Below are 21,560 nucleotides of genomic sequence, written 5' to 3'. Positions count from 1 at the left end.
AGGGAAGGGATAGGGTTCCCATAATGAGCTTGTGTGGTATGTATTCTCATCAGGAAAAAATATAAGAAGATCAATTAGAAAATATTCTCTGAGCAGGTGGCTCAAATATTTCCTTTAATTAAGACCCATCTTTAAGGGAAAATACCTTTGTTCCTTTCTGTTGTTTTGTTTCGTTCCTGTCTTCTTATGTGTTATTTGAATTAATTTTGATTTACATGTAACACTTCTTAGAGTTGATGTTATAAGTCTTCTTCAGTAACTACTCTACCTATTACATTATATTATATAACCTATTGCAGTGAATATAACCTTTTCACTCTCCTAATTTGAATGAATAGAAAAAATTTGATCTCCTTTTCATATGTATTACTTTCTTCTCTAGATAACTCTTAAAATATGTACTCTACGTAAATTAAGGATTACATCGTACAGTGCTATATTGCCTCAATTCTTAAACATAATTTACAAAACTCAAATGAAGAAGGGAATGTTTCAAATTTATCTACATTTGTTCGTTTTACTTTGTTCTTCATTCCTTCCTGATTTTCCAGTATTGTTTCTTTTATCATTTCCTTTATCTTTATATTACTTTCTTCTTTCCAGATAAAACAACTGGCAATAGATGATATTAGTTTTCCTTTATTTGAACTTAGTTCTATTTACCTTTCATTCTGGAAGGTATTTTTTAATTGATAAAATAAATGTTAAATAAAATATACTATTTTAACCATTGCCAGTGTATGGTTCAGTGGCTTTAATTATATTCATCTTGTTCTACAACAGTTACCACCATTCATCTCCAAAACTATATTATTTTTTTCCAAACTAAAAAACTCCATACCCATTCAATAATTTCCCATTCCCCCTTCGTTAAAGCCTTAAATGTAGCACTACATTTTTACTTTTCATTCCACAAATTTGACTACATTAGGTACCTTATATAAGTCGAAACATACAATATTAATGTGTTGTGACTGGCTTATTTCACTCAGCTTAATGTCTTCAAGGTTCAACCATATTGTGACATGTGTCAGAATTCTATTCCATTTGAAGGCTGAATGTCATTTTATTTGTGTATATAGCATATTTTGTTATCCATTCGTGTTGATGGACATTGGTGGATTTTTCCACCTTGTGGCTATTGTGAATAATGCTGCTATGAACATTGGTGTGTAAATATGTGAGTCACTGCTCTCACTTCTCCTGAGTATATATGTCACACGTGGGCCTGCTTAATCATATGGTAATTTTGTTTCATTCAATTTTATTTTGAAGAATCATTGTATTCTTTTGCATAGCAGCTACACCATTTTACAATTCAGCAGCAATTCACAAGGGTTGAAATTTCTTATATGCTTACCCAACCAACTGAAGACCTGAATAGAGCAAAACGGTTGTGGAGGAAGAAATTCCTCCTGCCTGACTGCTTGACCTGGGACATTAGTCTTTTTGTGCTATTATACTTGAATTGAAAAATAAGCTCCTTCTTGGTCTCAAATCTGCCAGCATTCAGACTGAAATTTACACTAGCAGCTCTTGTGGCTTTTGCACCTTCTGACTCATATTGGAATTGCACAGAAGTTACCCTGTGCAATAAAATGCAGATTTGAGGATTTCTTAGTCTCTGTAATCAGATGTGCCAATTCTTTAAAATTCTCTCTCTCATTCTCTCTCCCCCACCATACACACACACACACACACACACATATCCTATTCTTATTCTGGAGAATGCTGATTAATACAATACTAGAAGAAAAATAACTAGTAATAGAATATACAGCAAGCATTCCACTGTCAAAAACATACCAAACAGAATAATTAGAAAATACACAAAACACAGGAATAAACATTTCACCAAGCAACATGTAAAAATACGCATCAGCATAACTTGAATTAACACCACCATGACAATAAAACAATTGTAACACACACATAAACACATAGAAAGATATCACTACATTTATCAGAATATCTACAATAAAATTTTTAAAATAATGAGACTTAATCATGGTAAGAATGCAGAGGACCATTTACACATTGGTGGTGGAATTACATAGAAACAAACAAACAAAAAGCTTAGTTTCTCTAAAAAACAAAATTTTCAATTACTAAATAATCCAGCTGTTTCACTCCAGGCATTTATCCCAGCATATGAAAATATGTTCTCAGTCATTTCACAAAAGAACCTGCATGTGACTACTTGTAACATCACTTTTCATTATAGCCTCAAATTAGAAATAACCCAGATGTCCTTCAACAAATAAGTGGTAAAACAACCTGAGAGACATATGTTCTGTGAAATACTACACAGCAATAAGACAGCATCACCTACAGATTAAGGTAACTACTTTTATGAATCCCCAGAATGTTATGCTGAGTGAAAAAACAAAGAACTAATTCCAAAAGGCTACCATGACAGTAACAGTTACTCTATCTTAAAGTTAAATATTAAATGACAACTCTTTCTTCTACAATGCCTAATGGTGTCCTTGATTAAGAATTTTGGGAGGGAGGCAGAGAATGATGGCGGACGGGACGGACATGTAGCCCATCTCTCCCAAGTCATCAGGTGAGAGGAAGGGGGCTCTGGAACTTTTCCCCGTGTGGATTGTTGGTGTGGACAGACAGCTGGAGACATGCAGCGAATTGACGGATTGCTGTATATGAGGTGTAATTTAAAACCACAGACTCTGTTGTAGAGATTTTCCCTGCTTGGCCGTGCTGGCCAGCAGGACCCACCCTCACGGAGGACAGCAGCTTGCAATTCCTGGCAAAACCCAATTGACAAAAACTTATTCCTGAGCCGAGTTTAACGACCCAGATGGGGTCCCACTCAGAGCCACAAGGGGCTAGGCAACCGGATGGAAAATTGAAGGGAAGGGATCCCACCCGGGAAACAGACATTTTGAATTGTGTGAAATGGCAGACACCTTCCCCCAGAACAACAGGAATATGAGTGATTAAATGGACTGGACCATTCCTGGTGGGGAATATTGGTGTGGGCTGGCAGTTCAGGCTGTGCAGTGAACTGGTGGGTGGCTGGACTCAAAATTCCAGATTCAAAAGTGAGACTCTGAGCCACAAAAACTGCAGATAAGGTTTCTGTGCACTGCAGCTGCGGGGCCAGGGGCGACTGCGGGGGGCCAGCAGCGGTCCCGGGAGCCAGCAGCAGCTAAAGCCGGCAGCAGCTAAAGCCAGCGACAGCCAGCACCCTCCCCCACAGCCGATTGCAGTTGCCAGTTTGCAGGAGAACATGGGGGCAGAGTGGAAAGATTTGTGAAGCGTGGACTCCTACACCGAGTTGGGAGGTCAGATAGGAGTGCTATCTGGAACAGAGCAACTGAGGTTGGACAATAATTAGGTAATAAACTTTTACAGAAACTTCAAAATGGTGATTGGCCAGGTAGGGTGATTACCATGGTAACAGTGTGAACCAGCTATAAGTCTGGGAACCACTCACAGCGCCACCTGGTGTCCATAAAGTATATTGCATTATAAATATATTCCTATGAAAATTGATTCCTATGTCATACATATAGATGTCTGTTTCTACGTATATACAAGAATAATATTTTTGTGGTTGTTGCCTTTTTTTTTTGTTCTTTTCCTCATCACGTTATTGGAGGAGCTATTTTTAATTTTTTTATTATTGTTTTCTTATATATTTTTTAATTTTTATTGTTTCTATTTTTAATTTTTTCTTTCTTCTTTTTAACATTTTTATGAACACCACTTTTCTTTTGTCCTTTTTCCCTTCTCTCTTGCTCTTCTTCCCTTCTTATGGTTTCTGCCAGTGCTAACATCAGATGTTTAGAGGTTTTTTTGTTTGTTCGTTTTCTTTGTTTGTTTTTTACCTTTTTTTCAATTATCTTATGATTAACATTATTTTTATTGTATTTTTTTGTTGTTGTTGTTGTCTGTATGTCTTGTGTTTCTGATTGTATGTACATCTGTGGGCTTGTGTGTCTGGTAGCCTTTTTATCTGTCTATTTGCTCATTTGGCCTCAATGAGTTTGGTGTTTAGCTAAATCCTTGGGTTGGGTATTTTCCCTAACTCTAAATTTCACATTCAATAAGAACAAGGAGGAGGCTAGAGCTGACAGCTGACCATGCTGCGAATACAAACCTGCAGGAATAAAGACAGGGCCTGAGGCATAGGTTCTGAGAACTCAAAACAGCTTCTCTTCTGCAGGGGAATTTAGCAGGGACAGAACCAAATTTCCACAAAGTTGTTCTGTTCTTCAGTAACATCAATCGGGGCGGAGCTGGAACTGTGTGAACAGCCCCCAGCCTCCATCAAGCACCGAGGTTGTCAGGCCTCACCTCTCCCTGCTGGATAGAGACAGAGAGCAGTGGCCTGGCTGAGCAGATATAGATTTCTTTGTGATTCAGGCAGGTGCAAACCCCTGAAGTATCTGCTCACTTGAGGCAACTGTGTCACATTCCTGTGGGGCTATCAGTGACTGGGTGTGACAGAAGTGCAAGGCAGGGAAGGAGGCATCAACTTTCCCAAACTAACCTATTTGCTGGGTAGGTCCTACTGACTTCATGGAGCACCAGAGCAAGTCATATTTGAGTTGTCAACAGACCCGTGAGATCCAGTTGCAAGAGACATTTTAAGCTCTCCCACCTGAGGCAGGTGCTGACTGAGACAATTGATTTGGACCTTTTGAACTGAGCCAATCACCTGAGGACTATTCAAGTAATGCCCTGGATGTGTGGTTGTAGGAAGGTTTGAATTTCCTTTTCCAATTGTTGCCTGTGTGGGGCAGGGTGACTTAATTGGTGGTATTTCTCCACAGCTGAGACTTCAACCCAGAGCAACCATTTCACTAGGGTCGGACAGAGACCAACTGAAAACAAGACAGAGCCACTTAGCTCCACCACACCAAACAGGTTCCCAGTTTCTCAAGCGATAGCACTCTATGGGTCCTCAAGAAAGCTCCAGGGGAAAAGTCAAATGGTGTAAAATAATCATGGGGCAGAATCAGTGGAAAAACTCTGGTAACATGAATAACCAGAATAGATCAACCCCCCACCCCAAGGAAAGTAATGGTACATGTAACAGAAGATCCCATTCATAAACAGCTGGCACAGATGTCAGAAATTGAATTCAGAATTTGGATTGCAAACAAGATTAATAGAATGGAGGAAAATTTGGAATTAGAAAATCAAAAGTCATAAATAGAAATTCAAGGAGAAATTCAAAACTTGTCTCAAGAATTTAACGAATTTAAAGGCAAAACCAAGAAAGATTTTGATGCATGGAAGCAAGAATTTGCAGCCTTCAAAGATCTGAAAAATGCAGTAGAATCCCTCAGTAACAGAGTGGAGCAAGCAGAAGAAAGGATTTCTGACATTGAAGACAAAGCTTTTGAATGCTCCCAGACTCTCAAAGAGAAAGAGAAATGGAGAGCAAAAATAAATCATTCTCTCAGAGAGCTCTGGGATAATTCGAAGAAGGGTAAGATCTGTCTCATTGGAATCCCCGAACTCTAAAAGAGGAAGAGAAATGGAGAACAAAATGGATCATTATCTCAGAGAGCTCTGGGATAATTTGAAGAAGGCTAATATCTGCCTCATTAGAATCCCTGAAAGTGATGAAGTGGCCTTCCAAGGCACAGAGGCCCTTCTCCATGAAATTATGAAAGAGAATTTTCCAGAAATGCCAAGAGATTCTGAAATTCAGATAAGCAGACAGTTTCAGAACCCCAGCATGGTTCAATCCAAATAAGACATCCCCCACGCATATCATAATTAACTTCACTAAAGTTAATGTAAAGGAGAAAATTCTGAAAGCAGCCAGATGTAAGAAATCCATTACTATATAGGGAAGAATATTAGAATGACTGCAGATCTCTTTGCTGAAATTTTCAAGCCAGAAGAGGGTGGTCCTTGACTTTAATCTCCTAAAACAAAATAACTTTCAACCCTGGATCCTGTATCCAGCTAAACAGAGTTTCATTTATGATGGAGAAATTAAATACCTTAATGACATTCATATGTTGAAGAAATTTGCTATAACCAAACCAGCTCTTCAGGATATTCTCAGACCTATCCTCCATAATGACCAGCCCAATCCTATACCACAAAAGTAAACTCAATCAGAAACTTTTGATCAAACTCCAACTTCCACACTGGCAAAAGGATTAAAAATGTCCACTGGACTTTTGAAAAATTCGATACTCAAAATTATACCAGATATATCAATATTCTCCATTAATGTGAACAGCTTAAGCTGTCCTCTAAAGAGGCACAAGTTCGCTGTCTGGATATAAAAACTCAGGCCAGATATTTGCTGCATACAAGAATCACATCTTACCTTAAAAGACAAATATAGACTTAGGATGAAAGGATGGTCATCCATATTTTAGGCAAATGGTAATCAGAAAAAAAGCAGGTGTTGCAATTCTATTTGTAGACACAATAGACTTTAAACCAACAAAAAAAGAAAGGATAAGAATGGTCACTTCATATTTGTTAAGGGTAATACTCACTATGATGAGATTTCAATTATGAATATTTATGCACCCAACCAGAATGCACATCACTTTTTAAGAGAAACTCTAACAGACATGAGCAACTTGATTTCCTCCAGCTCCATAATAGTCGGAGATTGCAACACACCTATGCAGTGTTGGATAGATCTTCCAAAGAGAAGCTGAGCAAAGAAATTTTAAATTTAAACCTAACCATTCAACATTTGGATTTAGCAGACATCTACAGAACATTTCATCCCAACAAAACTGAATACACATACTTCTCATGAGCCCGCAGAACATACTTCAAAATCGATCACATCTTAAGTCACAAGTCTAACCTCTGTAAATTTAAAGGAAAAGAAATTATTCTTTGCATCTTCTCGGAGAACCATGTATAAAAGTCGAATTCAGTAATAACAGGAATCTGCATACTCATACAAAAACATGGAAGTTAAATAACCTTATGTTGAATGATAGCTAGGTCAGAGATGAGATGAAGAAGGAAATTGCCAAATTTCTGGAACAAAACAACAATGAAGACACAAATTATTAGAACCTCTGGGATACCGCAAAGGCAGTCCTAAGAGGGAAATTTATAGCACTGCAAGCCTTCCTCAAGAAAACAGAAAAAGAGGAAGTTTACAACTAAATGGGACATCTCAAACAACTGGAAAAGGAAGAACATTCCAACCCTAAACCCAGTAGAGGAAAAGAAAACCAAAATTAGAGCAGAATTAAATGAAATTGAAAACAAAAGAATTATACAACAGGTCAATAAATCAAAATGTTGGTTTTATGAAAAGGTCAATAGAATAGAGAAACATCTGGCTAATCTAATCAGAAAAAAAAAGAGTAAAATCTCTAATTTCATCAATCAGAAATGACAAAGATGTAATAACAACAGACTCCTCAGAAATTCAAAAAAAATCCTTAATGAATATTACAAGAAACTTTATTCTCAGAAATATGAAAATCTGAAGAAATTGACCAATACTTGGAAGCACGTCACCTTCCAAGACTTAGCAAGAAACAAGTGGAAATGTTGAACAGGCCAATATCAAGTTTCAAAATAGCATCAACCATACGAAATCTTCCTAAAAAGAAAAGCCTTGGACCAGATGGCTTCATGTCAGAATTCTACCAAACCTTTAAAGAGGAATTAGTACCTATATTACTCAACCTGTTCCAAAATGTAGAAAAAGAAGGAAGACTATCGAACACGTTCTATGAAGCAAACATCACCCTGATCCCCAAACCAGGAAAAGACCCAAAAAGAACAGAAAATTATAGACCAATATCACTAATGAATATAGATGCAAAAATATTCAACAAGATCCTAACAAACAGAATCCAGCAACACATCAAACAAATTATACATCATGACCAAGTTGGTTTTATTCCAGGGTCTCAAGGCTGGTTCAATATATGTAAATCTATAAGTATAACTCAGCACATAAACAAATTAAAAAACAAAGACCATGTGATTCTCTCAATTGATGCAGAAAAAGCTTTTGATAATATTCAGCATCCCTTCATGATCAGAACACTTAAGAAAATTGGTATAGAAGGGACATTCTTTACCATCTACAGCAAACCCACAGCCAATATTGTATTGAATGGAGTTAAATTAAAATAATTTCCACTCAGATTAGGAAGCAGACATGGCTGCCCATTGTCCCCACTCCTCTTTAACATTGTAATGGAAGTTTTAGCCATGTGAATTAGAGAAGAATAGGCAATCAAGGGTATCCATATAGTGTCAGAAGAGATCAAACTTTCGCTCTTTGCAGATGACATGATTGTATATCTGGAAAATACCAGAGATTCTACTACAAAACTCTTAGAAGTGATCAAGGAATACAGCAGTGTCTCAGGTTACAAAATCAACACTCATAAATCGGTAGCCTTTATATACACCAACAACAGTCAAATTGAAAAAGCAGTTAAGGACTCTATCCCATTCACAGTAGTGCCAAAGAAGATGAAATATTTGGGAATTTACCTAACAAAAGACATGAAAGATCTCTATAAAGAGAACTATGAAACTCTAAGAAAAGAAATAGTTAAAAATGTTAACAAATGGAAAAACATACCATACTCATGGCTGGGAAGAATCAACATTGTTAAAATGTCCATACTACCCAAAGATGTATACAATATTAATGCAATCCCTATTAAATATCCACTGTCATACTTTAACGATCTTGAAAAAATAATACTTCATTTTACATGGAATCAGAAAAAATCTTGAATAGCCAAGACATTAATCAGAAATAAAAACAGAGCAGGAGGAATCATGCTGCCTGACCTCAGACTATACTATAAATCGATAGTGATCAAAACAGCATGGTACTGGCACAAAAACAGAAAAGTAGATGTCTGGAACAAAATAGAGAACCAAGAGATTAATCCAGCTGCTTACTGTTATTTCATCTTTGACAAGTCAATTAAAAACATTCAGTGGGGAAAAGATGCCCTATTTAACAAATGGTGCTGGGTGAACTTGCTGGCAACCTGTAGAAAACTGAAACTGGACCCACACCTTTCACCATTAACTAAGATAGACTCTCACTGTATTAAAGATTTAAACTTAAGACATGAAACTATAAAAATACTAAAAGAGAGTGCAGGGAAAACCCTTGAAGAAATTGGTCTGGGCGAGTATTTCATGAGGAGGACGCCCCCTCCACCCCGGGCAATTGAAGCAGCTTCAAAAATATACTACTGGGACCTGATCAAACTAAAAATCTTCTGCACAGCCAAGAACACAGTAAATAAAGAAAGCAGACAGCCCTCAGAATGGGAAAGGATATTTGCAGGTTATGTCTCCAACAAAGGTTTAATACCAGAATCCACAGAGAACTCAAATGTATAAGCAAGAAAAGAACAAGTGATCCCATCACAGGCTAGGCAAGGGACTTGAAGAGAAACTTCTCTGAAGAAGACAGGTGCATGGCCTACAGACATATGAAAAAGTGCTCAACATCTTTAATCACCAGAGAAATGCAAATCTAAACTACCTTGAGATACCATCTAACTCCAGTAAGATTAGCCCAAATCACAAAGTCCCAAGACCAGAGATATTGGCATGGATGTGGAGAAAAGTGATCACTTCTACACTGCTTGTGGGAATGCAAATTAATACATTCCTTTTTGAAAGATATTTGGAGAACACTTAGAGATCTAAAAATAGATCTGCCATTCAATTCTATAATTCCTCTACTAGGTATATACCCAGAAGACCAAAAATCACATTATAACAAAGATATTTGTACCAGAATGTTTATTGCAGCCCAATTCATAATTGCTAAGTCATTTAAAAAGCCTAAGTGCCCATCAATCCACCAACGGATTAATAAATTGTGGTATATGTACACTATGGAATATTATGCAGCCTTAAAGAAAGATGGAGACTTTTCCTCTTTCTTGTTTATATGGATGGAGCTGGAACATATTCTTCTTAGTAAAGTATCTCAAGAATGGAAGAAAAAGTATCCAATGTACTCAGCCCTACTATGAAACTAATTTATGGCTTTCATATGAAAGCTATAACCCATTTATAACCTAAGAATAGGGAGAAGGGGGAGAAGGAGGGGAGGGAGTGGGGAGGATGGGTAGAGGGAGGGTGATTGGTGGAATTACACCTGTGGTGCATCTTACCAGGGTGCATGTGAAACTTAGTAAATGTAGAATATAAACGTCTTAACGCAATAACTAAGAAAATGCCAGGAAGGCTATGTTAACCAGTGTGATGAAAATGTGTCAAACTGTTTATAAAACCAGTGCATGGTGCCCCATGATCGCATTAATGTACACAGCTATGATTTAATAATAATAATAAGAATAAGAATTTTGGGAACTTGGGCGGCATCTGTGGCTCAGTGAGTAGGGTTCTAGCTCCATATGCTGAGGGTGGCAGGTTCAAACCCAGCCCCGGCCAAAGTACAACAAAAAAATAGCTGGCGTTGTGGTTGGCGCCTGTTGTCCCAGCTACTGGGGAGGCCAAGGCAAGAGAATTTCCTAAGGCAAGAGGTTGCTGTGACCTGTGATGCTACGGCACTCTACCGAGGGTGACAAAATGAGACTCTGTCTCTAAAAAAAAAAAAAAAAAGAATTTCGGGAACTGGCTTTAAGCATTTAACTCTAACACAAGATTGTGGGACCACCCATTGGAGAGGAAAATGCTGAGAGATTGCTTTTAATTCTGTTACAGTCTAGCTGATGACAGCCAGCCCAGACCACTAGGCCAACCAGGTCATCTATTACCTTATAATGACCATCACATCACCAGCCTCTCTCCAGCCTTCTTCCTTTTAAAAGCCCTTCCTCAGACAGAGGACTTTGTTGCTCTTGCGACATGAGTCTGTCATTGCCTCAGGATCCCTACTCTTTAAATAAACTCACTTTTTCTTTCATCAATTCCTAGGTTCTCAGTTTTTGGCTTTTGGAGTGGCAGGCAGCCAAGCCTCCCTTTGATTACAGCCCTATTCCGTTTTAATACAGCATTCCTAAAATAGTAGAACTGTAAAAGTGGAGAGTAGGTGGAAAGGAAGGAAATGTGGAGATCAAATGAAAACATAAGGAATCCTGCTGTGATGGAAATGTTCTATATCTTCACTGGATCAGTGTCAATTACATTATGGTTTTGCAAGATGTTTTCATTGGAGAAAACTGGTAAAGGGCATATGGGATCTTTCTATACTATTCTTACAACTGTAGGTGAATCTATAATTATCTTATATAAAAACTTTACTTAAAAATAACTCAGGATAAAAATTTAATATATAATAGGAAAAATAATGGAAAATATTTAAACATTTTCAGAGAAACAGTACTTAAAAATATTACTAACAACTTGCAATAAAAGATATATTATTAAAGAACATTCTTCAAGTACAACTAAGATTTTTTAAATTCAACCTGATAAAACAGGAAATTTGATTTGTATCATTTCCCATTTGTTTAGGGATTGTACCTTATGTCAGGTCTCCATCATTCCTTTTTCCTTCTATTAGTTTTTAATGTCTAATTTGATAAGTCTTAACTGAAACATTTCACCCTATTTACATTTTGAAGATGTGTTTGAATACAGTGTCTGTGCGGGTCCAGAGTCTGATTCCCCAACCCCCGTGGACTTTGCTCAATTACTCAGCAGAGCTTGCAAGGTCTGCAGAGGCAGGCACGGCACAAATAGAATGCAAAAGTAGATGGACACGTGAAGCAAAAAATAGCAACAGGACTGAGCAGGGTGAATAGAAAGCAAAAGTAAATTCACACAGGTTTTTGTATAACAAAGAAAAGTTGATTTAAGTATTGAGAAAGCTTCCCGCACTCCCAGACAGGTGGAAGGGGTCTCTTTCCTGTGAGTGAGAAAACAGAGACCAGATACAAAGGCAGGATGAAGGTATAAATATCCTCTTTTTCATCCTTTGAAATAGTTGGTGTAACTCTTTCCTTGGTCTCACTGTGTCTCTAGAAACCTTTGTCCTTTTCTACTGGTCATTGATTACCTAGGTTACCTCACACCCACAGTCTCTGCCTTTTTTGGTCAAGTGCTTATCTAACTGTTGATTTTACAAGTGACTGCGGTATTGGTGGCATGCAGTGTTCATCCTGTGTCCAAATGTGGAAACTGTATTGTGTACAGGATGTGATCAATCGAGTCTCAGTGTTTCCCTAATGCTCCCATGCTCCCTCCAGACATCCTTGTGCAGCAGACCAGGCTATTCTGTCATCCCCCGTGAAGCTCCTTTCTTTGCCCCTTCTCTGTGTTCCCATGTGTTCTATTTATCCCATTTTTTCTTGTTCTTCCCTCTGCATTTTCCTGCCTTTTTAAAACAATACATTAAGAAATCTGTTTTAGGTCATTTTTCTCTTCTCTATTATGTTATCTTTTAAGAGTTTTTCTTGAGATTACAGCATTCATAATTGCCTTTTAAAATGTACTAGATGTTGATGTTTCACCACTTTAGAACACAAGAAGAAATTTGTACTATGGTGAATTTGTTTACCCTTTCTTTTATGTTACTACTATTATCTGGATTTTAATGCCTGATATAATACAAACCTTAAAACACATTATTATTTGTAGTAGGTAATTATTTTAGTTTTAATCTCATACAGTAGAATCTCCATAGTTGACCACCACCCTACCTTGACCACCTCCTTAAGTTGACCTAATTTTCACAGACCAGCCACGTAACCACATGTATGTGTCAGTATAGGAGGCCCTAGTTCCTTATGCTGACCACCCCAATATTTTCATCAATTTATTACAGTCTCTTGGGTGTCAACTTATAGAAGGTCTACTGTATTACCTTATTTGGGGCTATTCATTACTCCCTGAAATACTGAGCAAAATCTGAGACTCTAAATGTGCCACTACATTGAATGAATACGCTAAGATTTACAGCAAATCAAGTAATACAAAGAAATTAAACATGTGAAGAGAATAAGTGGAGGGCAAGAAAATCAGAGACCTTCTAGGGAGAGACCACTGGAGAACTAGTGGAATAATAGCAAAAATCGAAAGAAAATAACCGCAAAGAAATGTGTGTGACATTGGAGCCAGGAAACAAAAATAATGATGGACACACCCTAAGGAGAAAAACCAGGCTGGACTGAAGCTGTTGTGCAAACATCTAGATATGTAATATATGATGATAATATTTTCACCACAGTAATAGTTGTGCGTGTTTATAGCTGATAATTTATTAGACACTAAAATAAAGAAAAATGTACTTGTAAACAGATTAGATAACTAAAATTAAGGATTTATTGACTTAATAAGCTCTGATTTTATTTGATTTGATATTTGAATCATAATGGTTTCAGAAATCTGAATTATATGCAGCTTTAAAATGTTTAAATATTCTAATTAATTTTTGAGCAAAAAATTATGTCTTTAAATATATATTTCCAATTAAATTTTGAGCAAAAAATTATGTCTTTAAATATATATATGTTTCTACTTTAAACATAGAAGGACCTTAAAAATGCTTTATTATGCTTGATAGAAATTTAAAGGTTAAAAAATGTTATAAATATCCATTTTTCCTAAACTCTACCAAATACTGTATTTCATAAGAATTATAATACACTAGAAAAGCCCTGTGGAGTACAACAAAAAAATTTCTCTGTAGTTCTTATGTCTTTTTTCTGACTAATGGAAAACAAATGAAATGATGAAAAAGTCGCATTAGAGTCAGTCACACATCATAAATTGCCTTTCTTAGTGTGTCATTGTATAAAATGACTCAATGTGCCCCAGGGGAAAATTCCATTAGAACACAGACCCTTTTCATTCAGAACCTTAATTTCAAAAAGCAGTGAAGACAGAAAATGTAGTAACCCCATCTAAACACTGGATGTTATCAAAGATGTAGGAAGACATAGTTGGAAAACAAAGTGAAAAGTTACAAAGAATGGAAAAGTTCCTTTTTTAAATATTTTTGGTGTAACAAGATGATTGACATACATCCAGATACCGATTTTCTTTCTTCAAACAAAGGATTATGAGCTTTATGGAAAGAGTATTGAGGTTCTAAAAAGTTAAAAGTAGAACTGTCCTATGATTCAACAATTCCATTACGGGTATTCATCCAAAGAAAAAGAAGTCAATAAGGGAACACCTCAAAGATATGGCTCTTTTGGTTCTAGACAATCACAATAAAATGAGTCACACAAATATTTTAGTTTCTAATGCACATAAAAGTTATCACTGCACTACACAGTGGCCCAGTAGCCCAGTGAGTGTGCAATAGCATTAACTCTTGCAATTTCCACTGTTAAGCAAACTGGTGTCTGTTCACTCAGCAGAGGAAAGCCAGACCCTGAAACTGAGAGCTGCAGAAACAGAGAGGGGCATTTTAATTACAGGGTGTCATGCAAGGACCACAGACAGTTAACGCTTAAAACTGGAATGCGACTGGAACCCCACTGAACAAATGTCATGACTTGGATGTAATCTTCTCCCCTAACCAAGTACTTGACCTTTTCAGTTGTTTTCCAGAAATAGTGAATTTTCTGCAAGACAAAAGACCTGAGTCCTGAAGGCCCCTGTACAGGGTGCCTGATGCCAAGATTCTTCATTCCCACAATCTGCCCATGTGTATAGCACCTTGTGTGATATCACACGACCTGCCTCAAGGCAAGCGGCCCCTCCTTTAAAAGCCCTTAATCTCCCCTAATCAGAGAGATGAATTTGAGGCAGCTTCTCCCTTTCAGGACATATGTCATACTAGACAGTCTTTTCTTCATTAGCAATCAGCCTGCTCTCAATAATTGGATCTTCATTCAATGATCAATTGCACCTAGACCAAAACCCCTTTGTGGTTTCAAAAACAAAACTAGAGTTGCCACAGACCTTCATCTTGTAAAACATTTAGTATCTGCTAAAGTCCAATAAAGCAAACTTAAATAAAAATAGCTATGCCACTATATCAAAGATATATTTGCAGTCTTGTGTTTGTTGTAGCAATACTCAGCATAGCCAAGATATGGGATCAACCTAAGTATCTATCAGCAGATGGACTAAGAAAATACGGAATATGTACACCATGGAATATTATTCAACTATAAAAGAACAAAATCCTGTCATTCATGGCAACATGGATGAGCCCAGGTGAAATTAATTAAGAGAAATAAGTCAATCATAGATAAATGCTACATGTTGTCACTCATGTGTGGGGTGACTACAGTTAGCAATAGTTTATTTTATATTTTCAGATAGCTAGAAAAGATACTTTTTAGTATTACTAATTGGAAGAAATGATAAATACTGGAGGTGGTGGATATGTTAATTACTGTGATTTGATTAGCATGTGTTGTATACATGTATAGTAATACCACTCTGAAGCCTATTAATATGTACAATTATTACATAAAATTTAAATGCACCCACCAATTACAATAAAACACAAGTTCTATTAGGAAGTGAATGGTAGCATTCACTTTGGGCATGCTGATTATTAAAGATTAAATTTTCTCTTTTTATAAAGTCATCATGTGAATGATTTCAAGTGATGGGCTTAATTTTACTATATCATTGAAAATAATGATCTATCTATAAACATGTTAAAATACCAATAAGATCTGCATTCAATAATATATTTGACTAATTCTAACTGATTCTCTCTTTTACACACACAAACGTGCACATACAAAATTTTAAAATCCTCTCAAAGTGAAAAAAAAAAGAGAGACAAAGAGTGAAAACTATTTTTGCATTCATGCCATTAGCTATTGAGTGCTTATGATCCATGTAACATAACTACCCTCTGAGCTTTGCAAAATGATAGACAATAATTTGCATGCTATGAAATGTGGTGGCACTATTCACATAACATACATACATAAACTTACAGAGATAGATGCCACAGCCTTGATATTTTTCTAATTATTTATTTCTTTCTTATAATAATTAATAATTTTTATATTGATAGTGATGGACATTTCCAGATAAGGTAGAATTTTAGAAATGGTTCCATACTGTTGTCAGCAAAGTATCAATCCAAGTTGATAGCACAGCATTAGTTAGGCACAGCATTTTTCATTGCTTGATTCTTTTATCCTAAAATGTATGTGGAGTTTCTCTCCTTACTTGAGGCTATTTTTTCAACTACACTTTTATTGCTAGCTCTTGTTTATAAACCCATGTTTTAGTATTAAATGACAAGAAAATAGCATTTTATTAATAATATGAATACACTGTAAATTACCATCCCAATTTCTACTTCTATACTGTTTCTACTCCTTCATTTTTACATGACCTCAAATCTTTTAAAGGACATATTCTCATTTTCCCACTCTCCATGTCTCACCTTTAGTTATTGCCCAGTGATAACAATCATAATTGGAGTATCTGGGTTACTATCTGTTTTCCACTACAGAACACTGTTATTGTGGTTTTATTGCACAAATACATGTTTAACACAGTAATTTCCCCCAGCCCTCCCTAAGTTCTACAGTTTGAAGGAGCTTTCCTCCACCTTTTCTTTAGCTTCTCACACTTACAATTAGTCAAACTCTAGCTAAATATTATCTAATAGCCATATAATACAATCATACTAAAAAATGGTATAGCGCGCACACACACACACGCAGAAACAGGTGAAATTGGTTTTATGTGTATAATGTATTTAAACAAAAATATCAAAGCTATTCTGGACATTGCTGTAATTTTTCAGTAGGAAAATAGCATTACTTACAATATGCTCCCATGCTCCCAGTTGTTAACAGGAAAATTTATGGTATAAGCATCCTAGAGATTAGCAAAACCTGAGGAAATTGAGAGAATTACAAATAGCACAAAATCTATTTTCAGCTACTCTGGAAAAAAAATTCTTCTGAAATAGAAATCAACTGAGTTACAGAAAAGTAAAGAAGGAAACTTTTCTTGCACAAGTGGAATTATATTAAAAACTATACCATTTTTAAATTAAGTTTTTCCTGAAATTTTCTTCTTACATATTTTATGTTCAGCTACAGGTTTCTCGGTTCATAGTGAACTGTAAACTAACTTTATAGGTAAATAGGCTATAATCACTTGTGTGCCAATCATCAAGTTTCAGCCAATCAAAAGATGCCAACGGTTCAAATCCTATTTAGATAAGAAAAATGCAGATCTGTTACCAATCTGGCTGTTTTTGTACTTTGCTTTTGTTTTCTGTTCATCACTTTTCTTTCTCTTCCTATAAATCTTTTTCCACCCTAAGTCAATGAGGAAGACATTGTATCTATTCAAATTCAGGGCTGCCCAATTCATAAATCATCCTTTGCTCAGTTAAACTCTTTTAAACTTACCTTGTAAGGTTTTTCAATTTTTTAAATCTCAAAATATTAAGAGGGCACATGTCTTTTTGGTTACATTGATATATTATGTAGTTCTGAAGCCCAGGGGGTCGGTATACCTGTCACCAGGACGGTGTTCATCGTACCTAATAGGTAAGTTTTTATTTCTTATCCCCTTTCATCTCCTTTGTTAGGTTCCAATGCCCTTTCTCTCTTTTCATGCCCTTGTATACCTATCATTTTGCCCCCACTTACAGCTGAGGAAATGAGGTATTTGTTTATCCATTCCTATGATACTTCATGAAGCATAATGGTCTCCAGTTTCATCTAATTTGCTGTGAAAGATATTATTTTATACATTTCTTTGGCTGAGTAGTCCTTCATGGAGTGTGTGTGTTTGTGTGTATGTGTTTGTGTGTGTGTTTGTATATATAAAATAAATATATTGTAGACTCTCCATACTCAAACACCTTCCTACATTGACTGCCTCCTTAAATTGACCTAATTTCCATAAACTGGACATGCACTACATGGTCTCAATGGAAGGCTGACCTCTATATATTGATATATAGTGACCACTTCTGTAAGTTGTATCTTGCCCACTTGAAACATCATATTAATTTACCCTGGATAACTAAATATTTGTGTCTGCTTTACGCCATGGGGTAGAAGGTGTGGGCTTTGCCCCTTAGTCATCTTACTTTTTTCTTTAGTGTAATTATTTTTGTGTGTTTTTTTATTACTATGTGTTGGATTAGGCATAACATCCTATTGTTTATTATGTGTTGTGAAAGATTTTTTTTCAATGCAAAAGACTTGTCTGAATTGTACGCACATCTTCAATTACTGAAAACTTTTATAGTTAAGCAAGACATCACGGTCCAAAGGAAAAAACTCAAAGAGCTGACATTAAAGTATTGATCTTTACATTTTCTGAAAAGCAGCAGCTGAAGAAAGATAGCAGAACATTTTAGAATTATCAAGACCACAGTTAGCAACATCCAAAAATGTAAACATGAGCACTTGCAGAGATACAGTACGGAAAACAGAGATCTAAGAGGAAAAGAAGAAAACCTTCTCTTGGTGTAGTCAATGAAGGCACATTAACCTGGTTCAAACAAATGAGTGCAGTTAACAGCTGAATTTCCAGGCTGATGTCCAACACGCTTCGAAAACACCTGCACAGGAATTCAGGGTGGCAGGTCTAGAAATTTAAACTGTAACACTAGAAATCCCAGAAAGTTTGGCGTAGTAAATTCAATGACATTCCAGCCATTGTGGAAAGGTCATCAGAATGTTCCCAGACTTTGCCAGAGGCTTCAAGGATGATGACCAACTGTTTCTGTGATGGATCAGATCAAAACTACTTTAGACTTTGTCAGCCATATGTTTTTTTTTTCTTTTTTTTATTGTTAAATCATAGCTGTGTACATTAGTGCAATCGCCTGTACCCATTCTAAGATGCACCATAGATGTGGCTATGGTTTTTGTCAAAGCTATTCAACTCTGCCATAGACGATATATAAATAAATGAATATGCATGTGTTCAAATGTGATTTTGTTTATGAAATGGGTGGTCCAGAATTGACCCAAAGGGTATATTTACCAATCACTGTACTGTGACATATACTCTCTTTGTTCTAATAATTTCCTTTCTTCTGTCTGATACTACATAGAGGCCAGGGAGTGTTCATTTTTATACCACCCAAAGATACTATATACTGTGAATCTAATATGTTAGCCATAAATATGTGTTGAATTAATGTGACTAAAATTCCTGACTTCAGTCTTACCATCGTGCTCATTTTCTCCCAGAAAATAAAATGGCGAGTGCATTTAGTTTTCATCCATTTACTCTAACCATAACACTCCTATACTCCACCTATGGGTATTCTAATCACACATTAAAGTTTACTTGCAGTATTGCCTCTTCTGTGAATACTGTTTCAAACACTGTAACTGGAATTGCCTGGATCTTGTGCATATCATCTGCCATAAAAAATAGCACATCCTGCTTTTATAAACTTTGTAAATATCTAACCTATGTGATTTTAATGATTTTCTTCAGAGCCACTGTTTTGACAGCATCCAACCCATACAGATTTCTGATAATGTGAATTAAATGTAAGGATGTAATTAGAAGATTTTTTTGCTCTTCCAGTTCAATGTCTTTATATATTCAGCTTCTTCTACTTGTGCATTGAAAAATACTGGCTTATATTTTCAGTTCTGCTTTGTAAGTATGGAAATCCTCTTTCTCTTTTCTAAGTATTCACATTGCTTTTGAGAGAAATTTTATGAATTTTATTACTTAATATTGACTAATATAAAATTATGCAATTTCATTCCTGTAGCATTAAAGACTGTGTCTTTTAGTTAAAGAATCCCATGGCAAATAATGCATTTACTTACTTCTGAGCAAGAGAGAAGAATCCAGTCAATTTCTTACAATAAGTGAGAGAAGCAATATTTGAATTCGATAACCAAAAGAAATGAAAATATGTGTAGAAAATTGAATTCTTTCCTATACCTTCTCCTCGAATTTAAAATGAATGCTATTGCCATTGTAGTATGTAGATTATCTTCATTAAAATTATTTAAACCTTATCAAAATCACAAGAAGTATATGTGTTAGCACTTACGTTTTGCAAATCCTATTATCCTCACGAGGATAATAGATAATCTCACGAGACTCCAGTTTCCAGACACTCAGGAAATGATGAATGAAATAATAATTTTTTTTGTTTGTTTTAAGAAGCCAAGTTTTAGTATATATTTCACATGGTAATTTATCAATTTATATCCACATATGCATATAAATACACATATGCACACACTTAAACACATACACATATACATTCTACCCCCAAATTTTAACAAATCAAGTTTACATTAAAAATACATAATTTTAAGCAAGCATAAAAGTATAAGAATAGTTCAGAGAGAAAGTATAATGAAGAACCCCTAGTTTTACGATACTAGAAGAGAATGATTTTGGTGAATAAAAAGAAAAAGCATGAAAAAAAGAAAGGCAAGTTGAGAAACACAGCAAATTTGACCTTTAAACCATGGTGGAATGATAGAGATTTCTAACATATTGTGTGGGTATTGTCTTAGTGTCTTTAGCTAAAAATTTGAGTAACCAATAAAAATTAATTTTTATTAAATTCTACCTCCATTAATTTAATACATTTGTATCCAAAGATCACAGTAGAAAATTAAATTTTAATAACTTTTAAGAACACAGAGGGACTACTGCTTTCTTGTTGTTTTAATACTTTTTGGTTGTGGAAGTGTTTTGAAAAAGAACTCAAAACTGAAATGTCAAAAGAGTTTTAGAAGATAAAATAATTTAACTTCAGAACTTAAACATGTCTGTATGGCAAAATATATTCAAAGGCACTATCATCAAGGTCAAAAGAAAAAAAATAACCAATAAACCAGACAAAAAATTAAATTTATTCCACAAGAAATTTTTCAATTTTAATAATGTTAGGTTGACCCATATGAAATTTCTATTTGACATAAAATAATCTAATATCAATTGTTTCTGTATGTGTATTGCAATATATTCTATATTTATAATTTGTATCATATATACACACACACATATAATTTGCTCTTGCAAATTACTATCATAAATTTCAACACTGAAATCAGAGAAATAAATGAAACATTTTTAAACAAATCTTTTAAAAATTCAAATATAAATCATTCTTTTTTATTAGAAGATGCTCAATTTTTTTATTAAATCATAGCTGTGCATATTGAATACAATTATGGGGTGCACGTGCTGGTTTTATATACAATTTGAAATACTTCCATCAAACTGATTAACATAGACTTCACCTCATTTTCTTAGTTATTGTGTTAAGACATTTATAATCTAAACTTAGGAGGACCACACCTATGGTGCATTTCACAAGAAGATGTTCAAATTTAATACAAGAAAAATGCTAAGTTAAAGACACCTTATTCAGTTGTTAAATTTCAATAATTCATTCTTTGTCAAATTATTTTCATGCTGCTGGGAATAGAGTTAATGAAAACTCAATGGGGGGTAATTAAGAATACCTACCCCCATGAAAGAGGAGGCAGCTAAGGACTCTGGAAGAATGAGATTCCTTCCCCAGCCCATAAGAAAACATTCCATACATGAGGTATACTAGAATGGGTGACTTTTGTTTTTAAAAGAACTATTCAGCTTCCCCATTCCCCATAAAAGAGCCAATTAAAAAATTAGTTTTGGTTAAAAAAAAAAAAAAAAAGAATACCTACCCGAACTAA

The sequence above is a fragment of the Nycticebus coucang genome, chromosome 10 (assembly GCF_027406575.1).
Source record: "Nycticebus coucang isolate mNycCou1 chromosome 10, mNycCou1.pri, whole genome shotgun sequence".
Taxonomy (NCBI): domain Eukaryota; kingdom Metazoa; phylum Chordata; class Mammalia; order Primates; family Lorisidae; genus Nycticebus; species Nycticebus coucang.
Note: the sequence above shows the minus strand (reverse complement) of the source record.